At 38.0% G+C, this 22,211-nt stretch overlaps 3 non-coding genes across 3 annotated transcripts; all 3 read left to right on the top strand.

Moving 5' to 3' along the window:
- The first annotated feature begins 7,181 nt into the window (after positions 1-7,181).
- LOC148564973 (small nucleolar RNA R71) lies at positions 7,182-7,289 on the top strand. The gene has a single exon (XR_015884207.1). It is a non-coding gene; the product is annotated as a small nucleolar RNA R71 (small nucleolar RNA).
- Positions 7,290-15,279: 7,990 nt separating this feature from the next.
- Positions 15,280-15,387, top strand: LOC148564972 (small nucleolar RNA R71). The gene has a single exon (XR_015884206.1). It is a non-coding gene; the product is annotated as a small nucleolar RNA R71 (small nucleolar RNA).
- Positions 15,388-21,775: 6,388 nt separating this feature from the next.
- On the top strand, positions 21,776-21,882 carry LOC148564971 (small nucleolar RNA R71). Its single transcript, XR_015884131.1, has one exon. It is a non-coding gene; the product is annotated as a small nucleolar RNA R71 (small nucleolar RNA).
- The last annotated feature ends 329 nt before the right edge of the window (positions 21,883-22,211 follow it).

Below are 22,211 nucleotides of genomic sequence, written 5' to 3'. Positions count from 1 at the left end.
TTTTTTTTCGAAATTTTTTTTTTATATAAAAAAAATAAAAATAATTAGTTAATAAAAAAGAAATTTTTGAAAAAGAGGGAAGATATTTTCGAAAATTAGGGAGAGAGAGTTAGTTAGGTAGTTTTGAAAAAGTTAAGAAACAAACAAAAAGTTAGTTAGTTAGTTGAAACAAATTTTGAAAAGGTAAGAAGTTAGGAAGTTAGAAAAGATATTTTGAAATCAAATTTTTGAAAAAGATAAGAAGATATTTTTGAAAAGATATGATTGAAATTAGTTTTGAAAAAGATTTGATTTTTAAAATCACAATTAATAACTTGATTCACAAAAAATCATAAGATATGATTCTAGAACTTAAAGTTTGAATCTTTCTTAACAAGCAAGTAACAAACTTGAAAATTTTGAATCAAAACATTAATTGTTATTGTTATTTTCGAAAATTTTATATAAAAATAAGAAAAAGATTTTTGAAAAATATTTTTGGAATTTTCGGAAATAACTAATAATTTTGAAAAAGATTTGATTTTTTTTTTTTGAAAAAGATTTTGAAAAAGATAAGATTTTCAAATTGAAAATTTGATTTGACTCATAAGAAACAACTTGATTTTAAAAATTTTTGAAAAAGTCAATCCAAATTTTCGAATTTGATGAGAGAAAAAGGGAAAGATATTTTTTTTTTTTTTTTTGAATTTTTATGATGAGAGAGAAAAACAAGAAAAATAATGCAATGCATGGCAATTTTAGATCAAAACAATGAATGCATGCAAGAATGCTATGAATGTCAAGATGAACACCAAGAACACCATGAGTGTCAAGATGAACATCATAGACACAATTTTGAAAAAAATTTTAATGCAAAGAAAACATGCAAGACACTAAACTTAGAATTCTTTAATGCTTACGCACTAAGAATTCAAGAATGCATATGATAAACATGAAAAGACACAAAACAAAAAATCATCAAGATCAAACAAGAAGACTTACCAAGAACAACTTGAAGATCATGAAGAACACCATGAATGCATGAAATTTTCGAAAAATGCAAGATGCACATGCAATTGACACCAAACTTATGATATGACTCAAGACTCAAACAAGAAACATGAAATATTTTTTTATTTTTGTGATTTTCTAAATTTTTTTGGATTTTTATTTTATATTTTTCGAAAAATTATTTTGAAAAAGAAAAATAAGGATTCCAAAATTTTTAATATGAATTCCAGGAATCTTATGCTCTAAAGCTCCAATCAAAGGGTCAGGCATGGCTTAATAGCCAGCCAAGCTTCAACATATAATTACATGGACTGGAGTGATTAGTTGAATACCAATCCCAAAGCAGTTTGGGTATGGCTTTACAGCCAGATAGGATTCAACATGTTTCATGAAACACTAGAATTCATTCTTAAAAATCTTGAAGAAAAATATATTTTTGAAAACATTTTTTTTTTTGAAAACAAAGAAGAAAATTTTGAAAGGTTTTTGAAAACTTTTTTTTGAAAACTAAATCAAAAAGAAAATTACCTAATCTGAGCAACAGGATGAACCGTCAGTTGTCCAAACTCGAACAATCCCCGGCAACGGCGCCAAAAACTTGGTGCACGAAATTGTGATCTCCAGGCTCGAACAAATCCTGGTAATGGCTTCAAAGCTTGGTGCTCTGATCTTAATTCATGATTGTCACAACTTCGATACAACTAACCAGCAAGTGCACTGGGTCGTCCAAGTAATACCTTACGTGAGTAAGGGTCGAATCCCACGGAGATTGTTGGTATGAAGCAAGCTATGGTCACCTTGTAAATCTCAGTCAGGCGGATATAAAATAATTATGGAGTTTTCGAATAATAAATAAAAGAATAGGGATAGAGGTACTTATGTAAATCATTGGTAGGAATTTCAGATAAGCGAATGGAGATGCTTTTCGTTCCTCTGAACCTCTGCTTTCCTACTATCTTCATCCAATCAGTCTTACTCTTTTCCATGGCTGGCTTTATGTGATACATCACCACTGTCAATGGCTACTTTCGGTCATCTCACGGGAAAATGATCCAATGCCCTGTCACGGCACGGCTAATCGTCTAGAGGCATCACCCTTGTCAATGGCTTCATCTTATCCTCTCAGTGAATAATATGCTCACGCACCCTGTCACGGCACGGCTATTCATCTGTCGGTTCTCGATCATGCTGGAATAGGATTTACTATCCTTTTGCGTCCGTCACTAACGCCCTGCAATCGCGAGTTCGGAGCTCGTCACAGTCATTCAATCATTGAATCCTACTCGGAATACCACAGACAAGGTTTAAACCTTCCGGATTCTCTTGAATGCCGCCATCATTCTAGCTTACGCCACGAAGATTCTGGTTAGGAGATCTAAGAGATACTCATTCTAGCTTATTTCATGTAGAACAGAAGTGTTTGTCAGGCATGCGTTCATAAGGGAGAAGGATGATGAGCGTCACACATAATCATCACCTTCATCACGTTCTTGGGTGCGAATGGATATCTTAGAAGCGAAATAAGAAGAATTGAATAGAAAACAGTAGTACTTTGCATTAATCTTTGAGGGACAGTAGAGCTCCACACCTTAATCTATGGAGTGTAGAAACTCTACCGTTAAAAATACATAAGTGAAGGTCCAGGCATGGCCGAGATGGCCAGCCCCCTAAAACGTGATCAAAGGATCATAAGGTAATCCAAAGATGCCTAATACAATAGTAAGAGGTCCTATTTATAATAAACTAGATATTAGGGTTTACATGAGTAAGTATTTGATGTATAAATCCACTTCTGGGGCCCACTTGGTGTGTGTTTGGGCTGAGCTTAAGTGTTGCGCGTGCAGAGGCCAATTGTGGAGTTGAACGCCAGTTTTTGTGCCAGTTTGGGCGTTCAACTCTGGTTTTGGATCCTTTTCTGGCGCTGGACGCCAGATTTGGGTAGAAAGCTGGCGTTGAACGCCAGTTTACGTCGTCAATTCTTGGCCAAAGTATTGACTATTATATATTTCTGGAAAGCCCTGGATGTCTACTTTCCAACTCAATTGGAAGCGCGCCATTTCGATTTCTGTAGCTCCAGAAAATCCACTTTGAGTGCAGGGAGGTCAGAATCCAACAGCATCAGTAGTCCTTTTTCAACCTCTGAATCTGATTTCTGCTCAAGTCCCTCAATTTCAGCCAGAAAATACCTGAAATCACAGAAAAACACACAAACTCATAGTAAAGTCCAGAAATGTGAATTTAACACAAAATCTATTAAAAACATCCCTAAAAGTAACTAGATCCTACTAAAAACATACTAAAAACAATGTCAAAAAGCGTATAAATTATCCGCTCATCACAACACCAAACTTAAATTGTTGCTTGTCCCCAAGCAACTGAAAATCAAAATAGGATAAAAAGAATAGAATATACTATAAATTCCAAACTATCAATGAAACAGAGCTTCAATCATATGAGCGGGACTTATAGCTTTTTGCCTCTTGAATAGTTTTGGCATCTCACTTTATCCATTGAGGTTCAGAATGATTGGCATCTATAGGAACTTCAGATTTCGAATAGTGTTATTGACTCTCTTAGTTCAGCATGATGATTCTTGAACACAGCTTCTTTATGAGTCTTGGCCGTGGCCCTAAGCATTTTGTTTTCCAGTATTACCACCGGATACATAAATGCCACAGACACATAATTGGGTGAACCTTTTCAGATTGTGACTCAGCTTTGCTAAAGTCCCCAATTAGAGGTGTCCAGGGTTCTTAAGCACACTCTTTTTTTTTTTGCTTTGGACCTTGACTTTAACCGCTCAGTCTCAAGTTTTCACTTGACACCTACACGCCACAAGCACATGGTTAGGGACAGCTTGGTTTAGCCGCTTAGACCAGGATTTTATTCCTTTAGGCCCTCCTATTCACTGATGCTCAAAGCCTTGGGATCCTTTTTATTTGCCCTTGCCTTTTGGTTTTAAGGGTTATTGGCTTTTTGCTCTTGCCTCTTGGTTTTAAGAGCTTTGGCTTTTTCTGCTTGCTTTTTCTTTTTCTTTCTTTTTTTTTTCGCCTATTTTTTTTTTTTTTTGCAAGCTTTGTTCTTTGCTGCTTTTTCTTGCTTCAAGAATCATTTTTATGATTTTTCAGATTATCAAATAACATGTCTCCTAGTCATCATTCTTTCAAGAGCCAACATATTTAACATTCATGAACAATAACTTCTAAAGACATATGCACTGTTCAAGCATACATTCAAAAAAACAAGAAGCATTGTCACCACATCAATATAATTAAGCTAAGTTCAAGGATAAATTCAAAACTTCATGTACTTCTTGTTCTTTTGAATTAAAACATTTTTCATTTAAGAGAGGTGATGGAGTCATAGGACATTTATAACTTTAAGACATAGTTACTACTACTAATGATCATGTAATGAAGACACAAACATAGATAAGCACATAACATAGAAAACGAAAAACAGAGAAAGTAAGAACAAGGAATGAGTCCACCTTAGTGATGTCCTTGAGCTCTTCTATGTCTCTTCCTTGCCTTTGTTGCTCCTCCTTCAGTGCTTTTAGATCTTCTCTGATTTCATGAAGGATGATGAAGTGCTCTTGATGTTCCACCCTTAGTTGCTTCCAATAATTGTGTGGAAGAAAATGTATCCCTTGAGGTATCTCAGGGATCTCTTGATTTGCAGTCAAATGTTCTACCACTGAGCTATAGACCCTTGATGGAAGCTTTTGTCTTCCCTTTCCTCTTTCTAGAGGTTTCTCTGGCCTTAGGTGCCATCAATGGTTATGGAAAAAACAAAAAAGCTATGCTTTTACCACACCAAACTTAGAATGTTGCTCGCCCTCGAGCAAAAGAAGAAAGAATAGAAGAATAAGAAGAAGATATGGAGGAGATGGATGGGAGTGTGTATTCGGCCATATGGTTGGGATTGGGTGGGAGAGAGATGTTGAATTTTTGAAGGTAGTGGGTGTATGGATGTGAGTGGTAAATGGAAAAAAAGAAGGGATGATCATGAATGGAAAGAGAGATGATGAGGTAGGTGGGGATCCTGTGGGGTCTACAGATCCTGAGATGTCAAGGCATTTACATCCCTGCACCAATTTAGGCATGTAAAATGCCCTTGCACACAACTCTGGGCGTTCAGCGCCAGGTTGGTGCCCATTTTGGGCGTTCAACGCCCCTTTGCTGCCATTTCTGGCGTTGAACGCCAGAACCATGCTTGTTCTGGGCGTTCAGCGCCAGGATGCTCCCATTCTGGGCGTTCAGCGCCAGAACTATGCTCTGTTCTGGCATTTGAATGCCAGACAGATGCTCCTCCAGGTTGTGATTTTTCTTCTGCTGTTTTTGATTCCGTTTTCAATTTTTATATTTATTTTTTGACTCCACATGATCATGAACCTATAAAGACACATAACTAAGAAAAATATAGTTAGATAAATAAACATTAGGTTGCCTCCCAACAAGCGCTTCTTTAATGTCAATAGCTTGACAGTGGGCTCTCATGGAGCCTCACAGATGTGCAGAGCTTTGTTGAGACTCTCCAACACCAAACTTAGAGTTTGGATATGGGAGTTCAACACCAAACTTAGAGTTTGGTTGTGGCCTCCCAACACCAAACTTAGAGTTTGACTGTGGGGGCTCTGGTTGACTCTGCTTGGAGAGAAGCTTTTTCTGCTTCCTCTCCATGGTTGCAGAGGGAGATCCTTGAGTTTTTAACACAAGGGAGTTCTCATTCCATTGAAGGAATATTTCACCTCTGTCAACATCAATCACAGCTCTTGCTGTGGCCAGGAAAGGTCTTCCTAGGATGATGGATTCATCCTCTTCCTTTCCAGTATCCAGGACTATGAAATCAGCAGGGATGTAAAGGCCTTCAACCTTTACTAACACGTCCTCTACTTGTCCATAAGCCTGTTTTCTTGAGCTGTCTGCCATCTCTAATGAGATTTTAGCAGCTTGCACCCCATAGATTCCCAGTTTCTCTATTACAGAGAGGGGCATGAGGTTTATTCCTGAACCAAGGTCACACAGAGCCTTAAAGATCATGGTGCCTATGGTACAGGGTATTATGAACTTTCCAGGATCCTGTCTCTTCTGAGGCAATGTCAGTTGATCCAGATCACTTAGTTCATTGATGAACAAGGGAGGTTCAACTTCCCAAGTATCAATGCCAAATAATTTGGCATTTAGCTTCATGATCGCACCAAGAAACTTGGCAGTTTGCTCTTCAGTAACATCCTCATTCTCTTCAGAAGAGGAATACTCATCAGAGCTCATGAAGGGTATAAGAAAGTTCAATGGGATCTCTATGGTCTCTAGATGGGCCCCAGAGTCCTTTGGTTCCTCAGAGGGAAGCTCCTTATTGACCACTGGACGTCCCAGGAGGTCTTCCTCCTTGGGATTCACGTCCTCTCCTCTCCTCACAGGTTCGGCCATGGCGCTTATGTCAATGGCCTTGCACTCTCCTTTTGGATTCTCTTCTATATTGCTTGGGAGAGTACTAGGAGGGATTTCAGTGATCCTTTTACTCAGCTGGCCCACTTGTGCTTCCAGATTTCTAATGGAAGACCTTGTTTCATTCATGAAACTTACAGTGGCCTTAGATAGATCAGAGACCAGATTTGCTAAATTAGAAGCATTTTGTTCAGAGTTCTCTGTCTGTTGCTGAGTTGATGATGGAAAAGGCTTGCTATTGCTAAACCTGTTTCTTCCACCATTATTAAAGCCTTGTTGAGGCTTTTGATCCTTCCATGAGAGATTTGGATGATTTCTCCATGATGAGTTATAGGTGTTTCCATAAGGTTCACCTAAGTAATTTACCTCTGCTATTGCAGGGTTCTCAGGATCATAAGCTTCTTCTTCAGAAGATGCCTCTTGAGTACTGTTGGATGCAGCTTGCATTCCATGCAGACTCTGAGAGATCATATTGACTTGCTGAGTCAATATTTTATTCTGAGCTAATATGGCATTCAGAGTATCAACTTCAAGAACTCCCTTCTTCATAGGCGTCCCATTACTCACAGGATTTCTTTCAGAAGTGTACATGAACTGGTTATTAGCAACCATGTCAATGAGTTCTTGAGCTTCTGCAGGCGTTTTCTTTAGGTGAATGGATCCACCTGCAGAAGTGTCCAGTGACATTTTTGATAGCTCAGATAAACCATCATAGAATATATCCAGGATGGTCCATTCTGAAAGCATGTCAGAAGGACACTTTTTGGTCAACTGTTTGTATCTTTCCCAAGCTTCATAGAGGGATTCACCTTCTTTCTGTCTGAAGGTTTGAACATCAGCTCTAAGCTTGCTCAGCTTTTGAGGAGGAAAGTACTTGGCTAAGAAAGCCTTGACCAGCTTATCCCAAGAGTTCAGGCTGTCTTTGGGTTGAGAATCCAACCATAATCTAGCTCTGTCTCTTACAGCAAAAGGGAAAAGTATGAGCCTGTAGACTTCAGGATCTACTCCATTAGTCTTAACAGTATCACATATCTGCAAGAATTCAGTTAAGAACTGAAAGGGATCTTCAGATGAAAGTCCATGAAACTTGCAGTTCTGCTGCATCAGAGAAACTAATTGAGGTTTCAGCTCAAAGTTGTTTGCTCCAATGGCAGGAATGGAGATGCTTCTTCCATGTAAATTGGAATTAGGTGCAGTGAAGTCACCAAGCATCTTCCTTATATTATTATTATTTTCGGCTGCCATCTCCTTTTCCTGTTCGAAAATTTCTGAAAGGTTATCTCTGGATTATTGTATTTTAGCTTCTCTTAATTTTTTTTTTTTCAGAGTCCTTTCAGGTTCTGGATCTGCTTTAACAAGAATGTTCTTGTCCTTGCTCCTGCTCATATGACAAAGAAGATGGCACAGAAAAAATAGTAATAATAATATGGATCCTTTATACCACAGTATAGGGATCCTTGTGTTAGTAGAAGAAAAGAAGGGAAGAAAATCTGAACTCAGAGAGAGAGGGGGTTCGGATTTTTGGAGAGTTGAAGGAAAGATGTTAGTATATCAATAAACAAATAGAAGAAGATGAGAGGGGGAAGTGAATTTTCGAAAACAATTTTTGAAAAAGAGTTAGTGATTTTTGAAAATAGTTTTTGAAAAAGGTTAGTATTTTTTTTCGAAATTTTTTTTTATATAAAAAAAATAAAAATAATTAGTTAATAAAAAAGAAATTTTTGAAAAAGAGGGAAGATATTTTCGAAAATTAGGGAGAGAGAGTTAGTTAGGTAGTTTTGAAAAAGTTAAGAAACAAACAAAAAGTTAGTTAGTTAGTTGAAACAAATTTTGAAAAGGTAAGAAGTTAGGAAGTTAGAAAAGATATTTTGAAATCAAATTTTTGAAAAAGATAAGAAGATATTTTTGAAAAGATATGATTGAAATTAGTTTTGAAAAAGATTTGATTTTTAAAATCACAATTAATAACTTGATTCACAAAAAATCATAAGATATGATTCTAGAACTTAAAGTTTGAATCTTTCTTAACAAGCAAGTAACAAACTTGAAAATTTTGAATCAAAACATTAATTGTTATTGTTATTTTCGAAAATTTTATATAAAAATAAGAAAAAGATTTTTGAAAAATATTTTTGGAATTTTCGGAAATAACTAATAATTTTGAAAAAGATTTGATTTTTTTTTTTTGAAAAAGATTTTGAAAAAGATAAGATTTTCAAATTGAAAATTTGATTTGACTCATAAGAAACAACTTGATTTTAAAAATTTTTGAAAAAGTCAATCCAAATTTTCGAATTTGATGAGAGAAAAAGGGAAAGATATTTTTTTTTTTTTTTTTGAATTTTTATGATGAGAGAGAAAAACAAGAAAAATAATGCAATGCATGGCAATTTTAGATCAAAACAATGAATGCATGCAAGAATGCTATGAATGTCAAGATGAACACCAAGAACACCATGAGTGTCAAGATGAACATCATAGACACAATTTTGAAAAAAATTTTAATGCAAAGAAAACATGCAAGACACCAAACTTAGAATTCTTTAATGCTTACGCACTAAGAATTCAAGAATGCATATGATAAACATGAAAAGACACAAAACAAAAAATCATCAAGATCAAACAAGAAGACTTACCAAGAACAACTTGAAGATCATGAAGAACACCATGAATGCATGAAATTTTCGAAAAATGCAAGATGCACATGCAATTGACACCAAACTTATGATATGACTCAAGACTCAAACAAGAAACATGAAATATTTTTTTATTTTTGTGATTTTCTAAATTTTTTTGGATTTTTATTTTATATTTTTCGAAAAATTATTTTGAAAAAGAAAAATAAGGATTCCAAAATTTTTAATATGAATTCCAGGAATCTTATGCTCTAAAGCTCCAATCAAAGGGTCAGGCATGGCTTAATAGCCAGCCAAGCTTCAACATATAATTACATGGACTGGAGTGATTAGTTGAATACCAATCCCAAAGCAGTTTGGGTATGGCTTTACAGCCAGATAGGATTCAACATGTTTCATGAAACACTAGAATTCATTCTTAAAAATCTTGAAGAAAAATATATTTTTGAAAACATTTTTTTTTTTTGAAAACAAAGAAGAAAATTTTGAAAGGTTTTTGAAAACTTTTTTTTGAAAACTAAATCAAAAAGAAAATTACCTAATCTGAGCAACAGGATGAACCGTCAGTTGTCCAAACTCGAACAATCCCCGGCAACGGCGCCAAAAACTTGGTGCACGAAATTGTGATCTCCAGGCTCGAACAAATCCTGGTAATGGCTTCAAAGCTTGGTGCTCTGATCTTAATTCATGATTGTCACAACTTCGATACAACTAACCAGCAAGTGCACTGGGTCGTCCAAGTAATACCTTACGTGAGTAAGGGTCGAATCCCACGGAGATTGTTGGTATGAAGCAAGCTATGGTCACCTTGTAAATCTCAGTCAGGCGGATATAAAATAATTATGGAGTTTTCGAATAATAAATAAAAGAATAGGGATAGAGGTACTTATGTAAATCATTGGTAGGAATTTCAGATAAGCGAATGGAGATGCTTTTCGTTCCTCTGAACCTCTGCTTTCCTACTATCTTCATCCAATCAGTCTTACTCTTTTCCATGGCTGGCTTTATGTGATACATCACCACTGTCAATGGCTACTTTCGGTCATCTCACGGGAAAATGATCCAATGCCCTGTCACGGCACGGCTAATCGTCTAGAGGCATCACCCTTGTCAATGGCTTCATCTTATCCTCTCAGTGAATAATATGCTCACGCACCCTGTCACGGCACGGCTATTCATCTGTCGGTTCTCGATCATGCTGGAATAGGATTTACTATCCTTTTGCGTCTGTCACTAACGCCCTGCAATCGCGAGTTCGGAGCTCGTCACAGTCATTCAATCATTGAATCCTACTCGGAATACCACAGACAAGGTTTAAACCTTCCGGATTCTCTTGAATGCCGCCATCATTCTAGCTTACGCCACGAAGATTCTGGTTAGGAGATCTAAGAGATACTCATTCTAGCTTATTTCATGTAGAACAGAAGTGTTTGTCAGGCATGCGTTCATAAGGGAGAAGGATGATGAGCGTCACACATAATCATCACCTTCATCACGTTCTTGGGTGCGAATGGATATCTTAGAAGCGAAATAAGAAGAATTGAATAGAAAACAGTAGTACTTTGCATTAATCTTTGAGGGACAGTAGAGCTCCACACCTTAATCTATGGAGTGTAGAAACTCTACCGTTAAAAATACATAAGTGAAGGTCCAGGCATGGCCGAGATGGCCAGCCCCCTAAAACGTGATCAAAGGATCATAAGGTAATCCAAAGATGCCTAATACAATAGTAAGAGGTCCTATTTATAATAAACTAGATATTAGGGTTTACATGAGTAAGTATTTGATGTATAAATCCACTTCTGGGGCCCACTTGGTGTGTGTTTGGGCTGAGCTTAAGTGTTGCGCGTGCAGAGGCCAATTGTGGAGTTGAACGCCAGTTTTTGTGCCAGTTTGGGCGTTCAACTCTGGTTTTGGATCCTTTTCTGGCGCTGGACGCCAGATTTGGGTAGAAAGCTGGCGTTGAACGCCAGTTTACGTCGTCAATTCTTGGCCAAAGTATTGACTATTATATATTTCTGGAAAGCCCTGGATGTCTACTTTCCAACTCAATTGGAAGCGCGCCATTTCGATTTCTGTAGCTCCAGAAAATCCACTTTGAGTGCAGGGAGGTCAGAATCCAACAGCATCAGTAGTCCTTTTTCAACCTCTGAATCTGATTTCTGCTCAAGTCCCTCAATTTCAGCCAGAAAATACCTGAAATCACAGAAAAACACACAAACTCATAGTAAAGTCCAGAAATGTGAATTTAACACAAAATCTATTAAAAACATCCCTAAAAGTAACTAGATCCTACTAAAAACATACTAAAAACAATGTCAAAAAGCGTATAAATTATCCGCTCATCACAACACCAAACTTAAATTGTTGCTTGTCCCCAAGCAACTGAAAATCAAAATAGGATAAAAAGAATAGAATATACTATAAATTCCAAACTATCAATGAAACAGAGCTTCAATCATATGAGCGGGACTTATAGCTTTTTGCCTCTTGAATAGTTTTGGCATCTCACTTTATCCATTGAGGTTCAGAATGATTGGCATCTATAGGAACTTCAGATTTCGAATAGTGTTATTGACTCTCTTAGTTCAGCATGATGATTCTTGAACACAGCTTCTTTATGAGTCTTGGCCGTGGCCCTAAGCATTTTGTTTTCCAGTATTACCACCGGATACATAAATGCCACAGACACATAATTGGGTGAACCTTTTCAGATTGTGACTCAGCTTTGCTAAAGTCCCCAATTAGAGGTGTCCAGGGTTCTTAAGCACACTCTTTTTTTTTTTGCTTTGGACCTTGACTTTAACCGCTCAGTCTCAAGTTTTCACTTGACACCTACACGCCACAAGCACATGGTTAGGGACAGCTTGGTTTAGCCGCTTAGACCAGGATTTTATTCCTTTAGGCCCTCCTATTCACTGATGCTCAAAGCCTTGGGATCCTTTTTATTTGCCCTTGCCTTTTGGTTTTAAGGGTTATTGGCTTTTTGCTCTTGCCTCTTGGTTTTAAGAGCTTTGGCTTTTTCTGCTTGCTTTTTCTTTTTCTTTCTTTTTTTTTTTTCGCCTATTTTTTTTTTTTTTTGCAAGCTTTGTTCTTTGCTGCTTTTTCTTGCTTCAAGAATCATTTTTATGATTTTTCAGATTATCAAATAACATGTCTCCTAGTCATCATTCTTTCAAGAGCCAACATATTTAACATTCATGAACAATAACTTCTAAAGATATATGCACTGTTCAAGCATACATTCAAAAAAACAAGAAGCATTGTCACCACATCAATATAATTAAGCTAAGTTCAAGGATAAATTCAAAACTTCATGTACTTCTTGTTCTTTTGAATTAAAACATTTTTCATTTAAGAGAGGTGATGGAGTCATAGGACATTTATAACTTTAAGACATAGTTACTACTACTAATGATCATGTAATGAAGACACAAACATAGATAAGCACATAACATAGAAAACGAAAAACAGAGAAAGTAAGAACAAGGAATGAGTCCACCTTAGTGATGTCCTTGAGCTCTTCTATGTCTCTTCCTTGCCTTTGTTGCTCCTCCTTCAGTGCTTTTAGATCTTCTCTGATTTCATGAAGGATGATGAAGTGCTCTTGATGTTCCACCCTTAGTTGCTTCCAATAATTGTGTGGAAGAAAATGTATCCCTTGAGGTATCTCAGGGATCTCTTGATTTGCAGTCAAATGTTCTACCACTGAGCTATAGACCCTTGATGGAAGCTTTTGTCTTCCCTTTCCTCTTTCTAGAGGTTTCTCTGGCCTTAGGTGCCATCAATGGTTATGGAAAAAACAAAAAAGCTATGCTTTTACCACACCAAACTTAGAATGTTGCTCGCCCTCGAGCAAAAGAAGAAAGAATAGAAGAATAAGAAGAAGATATGGAGGAGATGGATGGGAGTGTGTATTCGGCCATATGGTTGGGATTGGGTGGGAGAGAGATGTTGAATTTTTGAAGGTAGTGGGTGTATGGATGTGAGTGGTAAATGGAAAAAAAGAAGGGATGATCATGAATGGAAAGAGAGATGATGAGGTAGGTGGGGATCCTGTGGGGTCTACAGATCCTGAGATGTCAAGGCATTTACATCCCTGCACCAATTTAGGCATGTAAAATGCCCTTGCACACAACTCTGGGCGTTCAGCACCAGGTTGGTGCCCATTTTGGGCGTTCAACGCCCCTTTGCTGCCATTTCTGGCGTTGAACGCCAGAACCATTCTTGTTCTGGGCGTTCAGCGCCAGGATGCTCCCATTCTGGGCGTTCAGCGCCAGAACTATGCTCTGTTCTGGCATTTGAACGCCAGACAGATGCTCCTCCAGGGTGTGATTTTTCTTCTGCTGTTTTTGATTCCGTTTTCAATTTTTATATTTATTTTGTGACTCCACATGATCATGAACCTATAAAGACACATAACTAAGAAAAATATAGTTAGATAAATAAACATTGGGTTGCCTCCCAACAAGCGCTTCTTTAATGTCAATAGCTTGACAGTGGGCTCTCATGGAGCCTCACAGATGTGCAGAGCTTTGTTGAGACTCTCCAACACCAAACTTAGAGTTTGGATATGGGAGTTCAACACCAAACTTAGAGTTTGGTTGTGGCCTCCCAACACCAAACTTAGAGTTTGACTGTGGGGGCTCTGGTTGACTCTGCTTGGAGAGAAGCTTTTTCTGCTTCCTCTCCATGGTTGCAGAGGGAGATCCTTGAGTTTTTAACACAAGGGAGTTCTCATTCCATTGAAGGAATATTTCACCTCTGTCAACATCAATCACAGCTCTTGCTGTGGCCAGGAAAGGTCTTCCTAGGATGATGGATTCATCCTCTTCCTTTCCAGTATCCAGGACTATGAAATCAGCAGGGATGTAAAGGCCTTCAACCTTTACTAACACGTCCTCTACTTGTCCATAAGCCTGTTTTCTTGAGCTGTCTGCCATCTCTAATGAGATTTTAGCAGCTTGCACCCCATAGATTCCCAGTTTCTCTATTACAGAGAAGGGCATGAGGTTTATTCCTGAACCAAGGTCACACAGAGCCTTAAAGATCATGGTGCCTATGGTACAGGGTATTATGAACTTTCCAGGATCCTGTCTCTTCTGAGGCAATGTCAGTTGATCCAGATCACTTAGTTCATTGATGAACAAGGGAGGTTCAACTTCCCAAGTATCAATGCCAAATAATTTGGCATTTAGCTTCATGATCGCACCAAGAAACTTGGCAGTTTGCTCTTCAGTAACATCCTCATTCTCTTCAGAAGAGGAATACTCATCAGAGCTCATGAAGGGTATAAGAAAGTTCAATGGGATCTCTATGGTCTCTAGATGGGCCCCAGAGTCCTTTGGTTCCTCAGAGGGAAGCTCCTTATTGACCACTGGACGTCCCAGGAGGTCTTCCTCCTTGGGATTCACGTCCTCTCCTCTCCTCACAGGTTCGGCCATGGTGCTTATGTCAATGGCCTTGCACTCTCCTTTTGGATTCTCTTCTATATTGCTTGGGAGAGTACTAGGAGGGATTTCAGTGATCCTTTTACTCAGCTGGCCCACTTGTGCTTCCAGATTTCTAATGGAAGACCTTGTTTCATTCATGAAACTTACAGTGGCCTTAGATAAATCAGAGACCAGATTTGCTAAATTAGAAGCATTTTGTTCAGAGTTCTCTGTCTGTTGCTGAGTTGATGATGGAAAAGGCTTGCTATTGCTAAACCTGTTTCTTCCACCATTATTAAAGCCTTGTTGAGGCTTTTGATCCTTCCATGAGAGATTTGGATGATTTCTCCATGATGAGTTATAGGTGTTTCCATAAGGTTCACCTAAGTAATTTACCTCTGCTATTGTAGGGTTCTCAGGATCATAAGCTTCTTCTTCAGAAGATGCCTCTTGAGTACTGTTGGATGCAGCTTGCATTCCATGCAGACTCTGAGAGATCATATTGACTTGCTGAGTCAATATTTTATTCTGAGCCAATATGGCATTCAGAGTATCAACTTCAAGAACTCCCTTCTTCATAGGCGTCCCATTACTCACAGGATTTCTTTCAGAAGTGTACATGAACTGGTTATTAGCAACCATGTCAATGAGTTCTTGAGCTTCTGCAGGCGTTTTCTTTAGGTGAATGGATCCACCTGCAGAAGTGTCCAGTGACATTTTTGATAGCTCAGATAAACCATCATAGAATATATCCAGGATGGTCCATTCTGAAAGCATGTCAGAAGGACACTTTTTGGTCAACTGTTTGTATCTTTCCCAAGCTTCATAGAGGGATTCACCTTCTTTCTGTCTGAAGGTTTGAACATCAGCTCTAAGCTTGCTCAGCTTTTGAGGAGGAAAGTACTTGGCTAAGAAAGCCTTGACCAGCTTATCCCAAGAGTTCAGGCTGTCTTTGGGTTGAGAATCCAACCATAATCTAGCTCTGTCTCTTACAGCAAAAGGGAAAAGCATGAGCCTGTAGACTTCAGGATCTACTCCATTAGTCTTAACAGTATCACATATCTGCAAGAATTCAGTTAAGAACTGAAAGGGATCTTCAGATGAAAGTCCATGAAACTTGCAGTTCTGCTGCATCAGAGAAACTAATTGAGGTTTCAACTCAAAGTTGTTTGCTCCAATGGCAGGAATGGAGATGCTTCTTCCATGTAAATTGGAATTAGGTGCAGTGAAGTCACCAAGCATCTTCCTTATATTATTATTATTTTCGGCTGCCATCTCCTTTTCCTGTTCGAAAATTTCTGAAAGGTTATCTCTGGATTGTTGTATTTTAGCTTCTCTTAATTTTTTTTTTTCAGAGTCCTTTCAGGTTCTGGATCTGCTTTAACAAGAATGTTCTTGTCCTTGCTCCTGCTCATATGACAAAGAAGATGGCACAGAAAAAATAGTAATAATAATATGGATCCTTTATACCACAGTATAGGGATCCTTGTGTTAGTAGAAGAAAAGAAGGGAAGAAAATCTGAACTCAGAGAGAGAGGGGGTTCGGATTTTTGGAGAGTTGAAGGAAAGATGTTAGTATATCAATAAACAAATAGAAGAAGATGAGAGGGGGAAGTGAATTTTCGAAAACAATTTTTGAAAAAGAGTTAGTGATTTTTGAAAATAGTTTTTGAAAAAGGTTAGTATTTTTTTTCGAAATTTTTTTTTTATATAAAAAAAATAAAAATAATTAGTTAATAAAAAAGAAATTTTTGAAAAAGAGGGAAGATATTTTCGAAAATTAGGGAGAGAGAGTTAGTTAGGTAGTTTTGAAAAAGTTAAGAAACAAACAAAAAGTTAGTTAGTTAGTTGAAACAAATTTTGAAAAGGTAAGAAGTTAGGAAGTTAGAAAAGATATTTTGAAATCAAATTTTTGAAAAAGATAAGAAGATATTTTTGAAAAGATATGATTGAAATTAGTTTTGAAAAAGATTTGATTTTTAAAATCACAATTAATAACTTGATTCACAAAAAATCATAAGATATGATTCTAGAACTTAAAGTTTGAATCTTTCTTAACAAGCAAGTAACAAACTTGAAAATTTTGAATCAAAACATTAATTGTTATTGTTATTTTCGAAAATTTTATATAAAAATAAGAAAAAGATTTTTGAAAAATATTTTTGGAATTTTCGGAAATAACTAATAATTTTGAAAAAGATTTGATTTTTTTTTTTTGAAAAAGATTTTGAAAAAGATAAGATTTTCAAATTGAAAATTTGATTTGACTCATAAGAAACAACTTGATTTTAAAAATTTTTGAAAAAGTCAATCCAAATTTTCGAATTTGATGAGAGAAAAAGGGAAAGATATTTTTTTTTTATTTTTGAATTTTTATGATGAGAGAGAAAAACAAGAAAAATAATGCAATGCATGGCAATTTTAGATCAAAACAATGAATGCATGCAAGAATGCTATGAATGTCAAGATGAACACCAAGAACACCATGAGTGTCAAGATGAACATCATAGACACAATTTTGAAAAAAATTTTAATGCAAAGAAAACATGCAAGACACCAAACTTAGAATTCTTTAATGCTTACGCACTAAGAATTCAAGAATGCATATGATAAACATGAAAAGACACAAAACAAAAAATCATCAAGATCAAACAAGAAGACTTACCAAGAACAACTTGAAGATCATGAAGAACACCATGAATGCATGAAATTTTCGAAAAATGCAAGATGCACATGCAATTGACACCAAACTTATGATATGACTCAAGACTCAAACAAGAAACATGAAATATTTTTTTATTTTTCTGATTTTCTAAATTTTTTTGGATTTTTATTTTATATTTTTCGAAAAATTATTTTGAAAAAGAAAAATAAGGATTCCAAAATTTTTAATATGAATTCCAGGAATCTTATGCTCTAAAGCTCCAATCAAAGGGTCAGGCATGGCTTAATAGCCAGCCAAGCTTCAACATATAATTACATGGACTGGAGTGATTAGTTGAATACCAATCCCAAAGCAGTTTGGGTATGGCTTTACAGCCAGATAGGATTCAACATGTTTCATGAAACACTAGAATTCATTCTTAAAAATCTTGAAGAAAAATATATTTTTGAAAACATTTTTTTTTTTTGAAAACAAAGAAGAAAATTTTGAAAGTTTTTTGAAAACTTTTTTTTGAAAACTAAATCAAAAAGAAAATTACCTAATCTGAGCAACAGGATGAACCGTCAGTTGTCCAAACTCGAACAATCCCCGGCAACGGCGCCAAAAACTTGGTGCACGAAATTGTGATCTCCAGGCTCGAACAAATCCTGGTAATGGCTTCAAAGCTTGGTGCTCTGATCTTAATTCATGATTGTCACAACTTCGATACAACTAACCAGCAAGTGCACTGGGTCGTCCAAGTAATACCTTACGTGAGTAAGGGTCGAATCCCACGGAGATTGTTGGTATGAAGCAAGCTATGGTCACCTTGTAAATCTCAGTCAGGCGGATATAAAATAATTATGGAGTTTTCGAATAATAAATAAAAGAATAGGGATAGAGGTACTTATGTAAATCATTGGTAGGAATTTCAGATAAGCGAATGGAGATGCTTTTCGTTCCTCTGAACCTCTGCTTTCCTACTATCTTCATCCAATCAGTCTTACTCCTTTCCATGGCTGGCTTTATGTGATACATCACCACTGTCAATGGCTACTTTCGGTCATCTCACGGGAAAATGATCCAATGCCCTGTCACGGCACGGCTAATCGTCTGGAGGCATCACCCTTGTCAATGGCTTCATCTTATCCTCTCAGTGAATAATATGCTCACGCACCCTGTCACGGCACGGCTATTCATCTGTCGGTTCTCGATCATGCTGGAATAGGATTTACTATCCTTTTGCGTCTGTCACTAACGCCCTGCAATCGCGAGTTCGGAGCTCGTCACAGTCATTCAATCATTGAATCCTACTCGGAATACCACAGACAAGGTTTAGACCTTCCGGATTCTCTTGAATGCCGCCATCATTCTAGCTTACGCCACGAAGATTCTGGTTAGGAGATCTAAGAGATACTCATTCTAGCTTATTTCATGTAGAACAGAAGTGTTTGTCAGGCACGCGTTCATAAGGGAGAAGGATGATGAGCGTCACACATAATCATCACCTTTATCACGTTCTTGGGTGCGAATGGATATCTTAGAAGCGAAATAAGAAGAATTGAATAGAAAACAGTAGTACTTTGCATTAATCTTTGAGGGACAGCAGAGCTCCACACCTTAATCTATGGAGTGTAGAAACTCTACCGTTAAAAATACATAAGTGAAGGTCCAGGCATGGCCGAGATGGCCAGCCCCCTAAAACGTGATCAAAGGATCATAAGGTAATCCAAAGATGCCTAATACAATAGTAAGAGGTCCTATTTATAATAAACTAGCTACTAGGGTTTACATGAGTAAGTATTTGATGTATAAATCCACTTCTGGGGCCCACTTGGTGTGTGTTTGGGCTGAGCTTAAGTGTTGCGCGTGCAGAGGCCAATTGTGGAGTTGAACGCCAGTTTTTGAGCCAGTTTGGGCGTTCAACTCTGGTTTTGGATCCTTTTCTGGCGCTGGACGCCAGATTTGGGTAGAAAGCTGGCGTTGAACGCCAGTTTACGTCATCAAGTCTTGGCCAAAGTATGGACTATTATATATTGCTGGAAAGCCCTGGATGTCTACTTTCCAACGCAATTGGAAGCGCGCCATTTCAAGTTCTGTAGCTCCAGAAAATCCACTTTGAGTGCAGGGAGGTCAGAATCCAACAGCATCAGCAATCCTTTTTCAACCTCTGAATCTGATTTCTGCTCAAGTCCCTCAATTTCAGCCAGAAAATACCTGAAATCACAGAAAAACACACAAACTCATAGTAAAGTCCAGAAATGTGAATTTAACACAAAATCTATTAAAAACATCCCTAAAAGTAACTAGATCCTACTAAAAACATACTAAAAACAATGTCAAAAAGCGTATAAATTATTTGCTCATCATCTATGCACATCCGCCATCCTGTGACTCTCCTTGTAGGAATTAGTTCGTTCTTCTCATTGGGAACCACGGTAATTCCTCCCTTTTTTGGGACAACATTCACGGGGCTAACCCAGGGGCTGTCTGAGATCGGGTAGATTACCCCTCCCTGCCATAACTTCATAACTTCTTTCTGTACCACTTCCTTCATGATTGGGTTCAACCTCCTTTGGGATTGAATGGATGGTTTGGCATCATCTTCCAGCAGTATCTTGTGCATGCATATGGCCGAACTTATCCCTTTCAAGTCAGCAAGAGTCCAACCAATGGCATCTTTGTGGTTTCGCAGTACTTTGAGCAGTTCATCCTCTTGATCTTGGCTGAGGCATGAGCTTATGAATACTGGGTAATTTTCATCTTCTCCTAAGTATGCATATTTGAGAGAGGGTGGCAGTGCTTTGAGTTCAAGTTTGGGTGCTTCTGACTTTTCGTTCTCTTCCTTTGGTCCACCTTGTATTTGAATCTCTGCTGTTGCAACCTCCTCACTAAACGTAGACTCCTCCTCTATTATACCTTCAGGTTCTTCTTCTTTAAAACTTTCCTGCACTGTATCTTCAAGTGAGTCCAACCTCATACACTGTTCCAATTGCTCTGGTGGGTAACTCATGGCCTTGAACACATTGATCGTCATCTTTTCATTGTGTACTCTCAGGGTGAGATCACCTTTTTGGACATCGATGACAGCTCCAGCAGTGGCCAAGAATGACCTTCCCAGGATAATGGAGATCTTGGTTTCTTCCTGCATATCCAGCACTACGAAGTCTGCCAGGAATATGAAGTCTCCCACTTTCACCAGCAAATCCTCTACTACGCCATGAGGGAACTTGAACGATCTGTCTGCCAATTGTAAGGCCATTTTTGTTGGTTTAGCCTCCTCTATCTTCATCTTCCTCATCATAGCTACTGACATCAAATTGATGCTAGCTCCTAAGTCACAAAGAGCTTTCTCCACTGTGATTTCCCCTATAATACAAGGGATCTGAAACTCCCGGGATCCTTCAATTTCTGGGGTAGTTTGTGGTGAATGATAGCACTACATTCTTCGGTTAATATCACAGTCTCGTTGTTCTTCCAGTCATTAGCTCCTTTAAAAACTTGGCATAGAGTGTTATTTGTTCTATTACTTCAGCAAAGGGTATGTTGATTTGTAGTTTCTTGAAGATCTCCAAAAATCTCGAAAACTGGTTGTCATCCCCCTTCTTCTTTAATTGCTGAGGATATGGGACTCTTGGTACGTCTGGCTTCAGTACTCCTTCCCCTTTTTGTGAACTCAAAGTGGGAACTCGAGATTCATCCTGCTGTTCTTCCTTTTTATTTGAGTCTTCTTCTTGTGGTTTCTGGGGGGTTTCCTTCAGTTCCTTCCCACTCCGAAGGGTGATAGCCTGACACTCCTCCCTTTGGGTTGAGTTAGTATTGCTGCGAAGGTTGTGGCTTGGAATTTGCTTGAATAAGTAGCCAATTTGTGTCTCCAGTTTCTTGATGGCAGCATCCTGATTCTGCATATTGGACATCACTTCTTCTCGGAATGCTTTACTATCTTGAATCTCCTTGCCTATCCCTTCAAGTAGATTCTCAATCTTTGATAGTCTGTCATCCAATGATTGTAGATTGGGATCAGAGGTGGAAGAATGAGGTATGTTATTTTGGTTTTGATGTGGATATGGAGAGATGTTGTTATGGGAGTGTTGATATGGTTTAGATGTGAAATGTTGGTGAGCTGCATTGTTGGGATTTGGGCGTCTTTGATCAAGGCTTTGGTCTTGTTGATTTCCCCACCCAAAGTTTGGGTGGTTCCTCCATCCAGGGTTGTAGGTCTTGGAGTATGGATCATGGTTTTGCCTAGGTGAATTCCCAATGTAGTTGACTTGCTCCTGACTTCCCTCTGCTTCTTCATTCAGTCCTTCTTGGGTTGTTGATGAAGTGGTGATTGCTGCTACTTGGTTCCTCTCCATCTTCTTGGTGAGGTCAGCCAGCTGCTGAGTAATGAGCTTGTTTTGAGCCAGCAGAGCATCTACATTGTTTAGTTCCATCACTCCTCTCGTGTTCCCTCTTTCGGAAGCATAGAAGTAGTCATTCTCTGCTACAGTTTCAATGACATCTATGGCCTCCTCAATGGTCTTCTTCTTGTTCAAGAATCCTCCGGATGAATGGTCTACTGCTTTCTTTGACTCATAAGAGAGCCCTTCATAGAAAATGTGCAGCTGCACCCATTCATTGAACATATCTGGTGGGCACCTCCTTGTTAGGTCTTTAAACCTCTCCCATGCTTCATACAGAGTCTCACCATCTTGTTGCCTGAAAGTTTGGAACTCAGCTCTCAGCCTATTGATTCGATAAGGAGGGTAAAATCTTGCTAAGAATTTGTTCACCACATCCTCCCAGGTTGTCAAGCTCTCCTTTGGGAAAGACTCCAGCCACTTGGCTGCCTTATCCTTGAGTGAGAATGGAAATAAGAGCGGTCTATAGGCATCAGAATGAACACCATTAGACTTCACTGTGTCACATATTCTCAGGAAGGTGGTTAGATGTTGATTGGGGTCCTCTTGGACACTCCCTCCGAACGAACAGTTGTTCTGAACAAGGGTGATGAGCTGTAGCTTCAGTTCAAAATTGTTGGTGTGGATGGTTGGCTTTTGAATGCTACTTCCACAAT

Source organism: Arachis ipaensis, chromosome B5 (assembly GCF_059453495.1).
Source record: "Arachis ipaensis isolate K30076 ecotype BB chromosome B5, ASM5945349v1, whole genome shotgun sequence".
Taxonomy (NCBI): Eukaryota; Viridiplantae; Streptophyta; class Magnoliopsida; order Fabales; family Fabaceae; genus Arachis; species Arachis ipaensis.
Note: the sequence above shows the minus strand (reverse complement) of the source record. Positions and strands in the feature narration are given on the sequence as shown.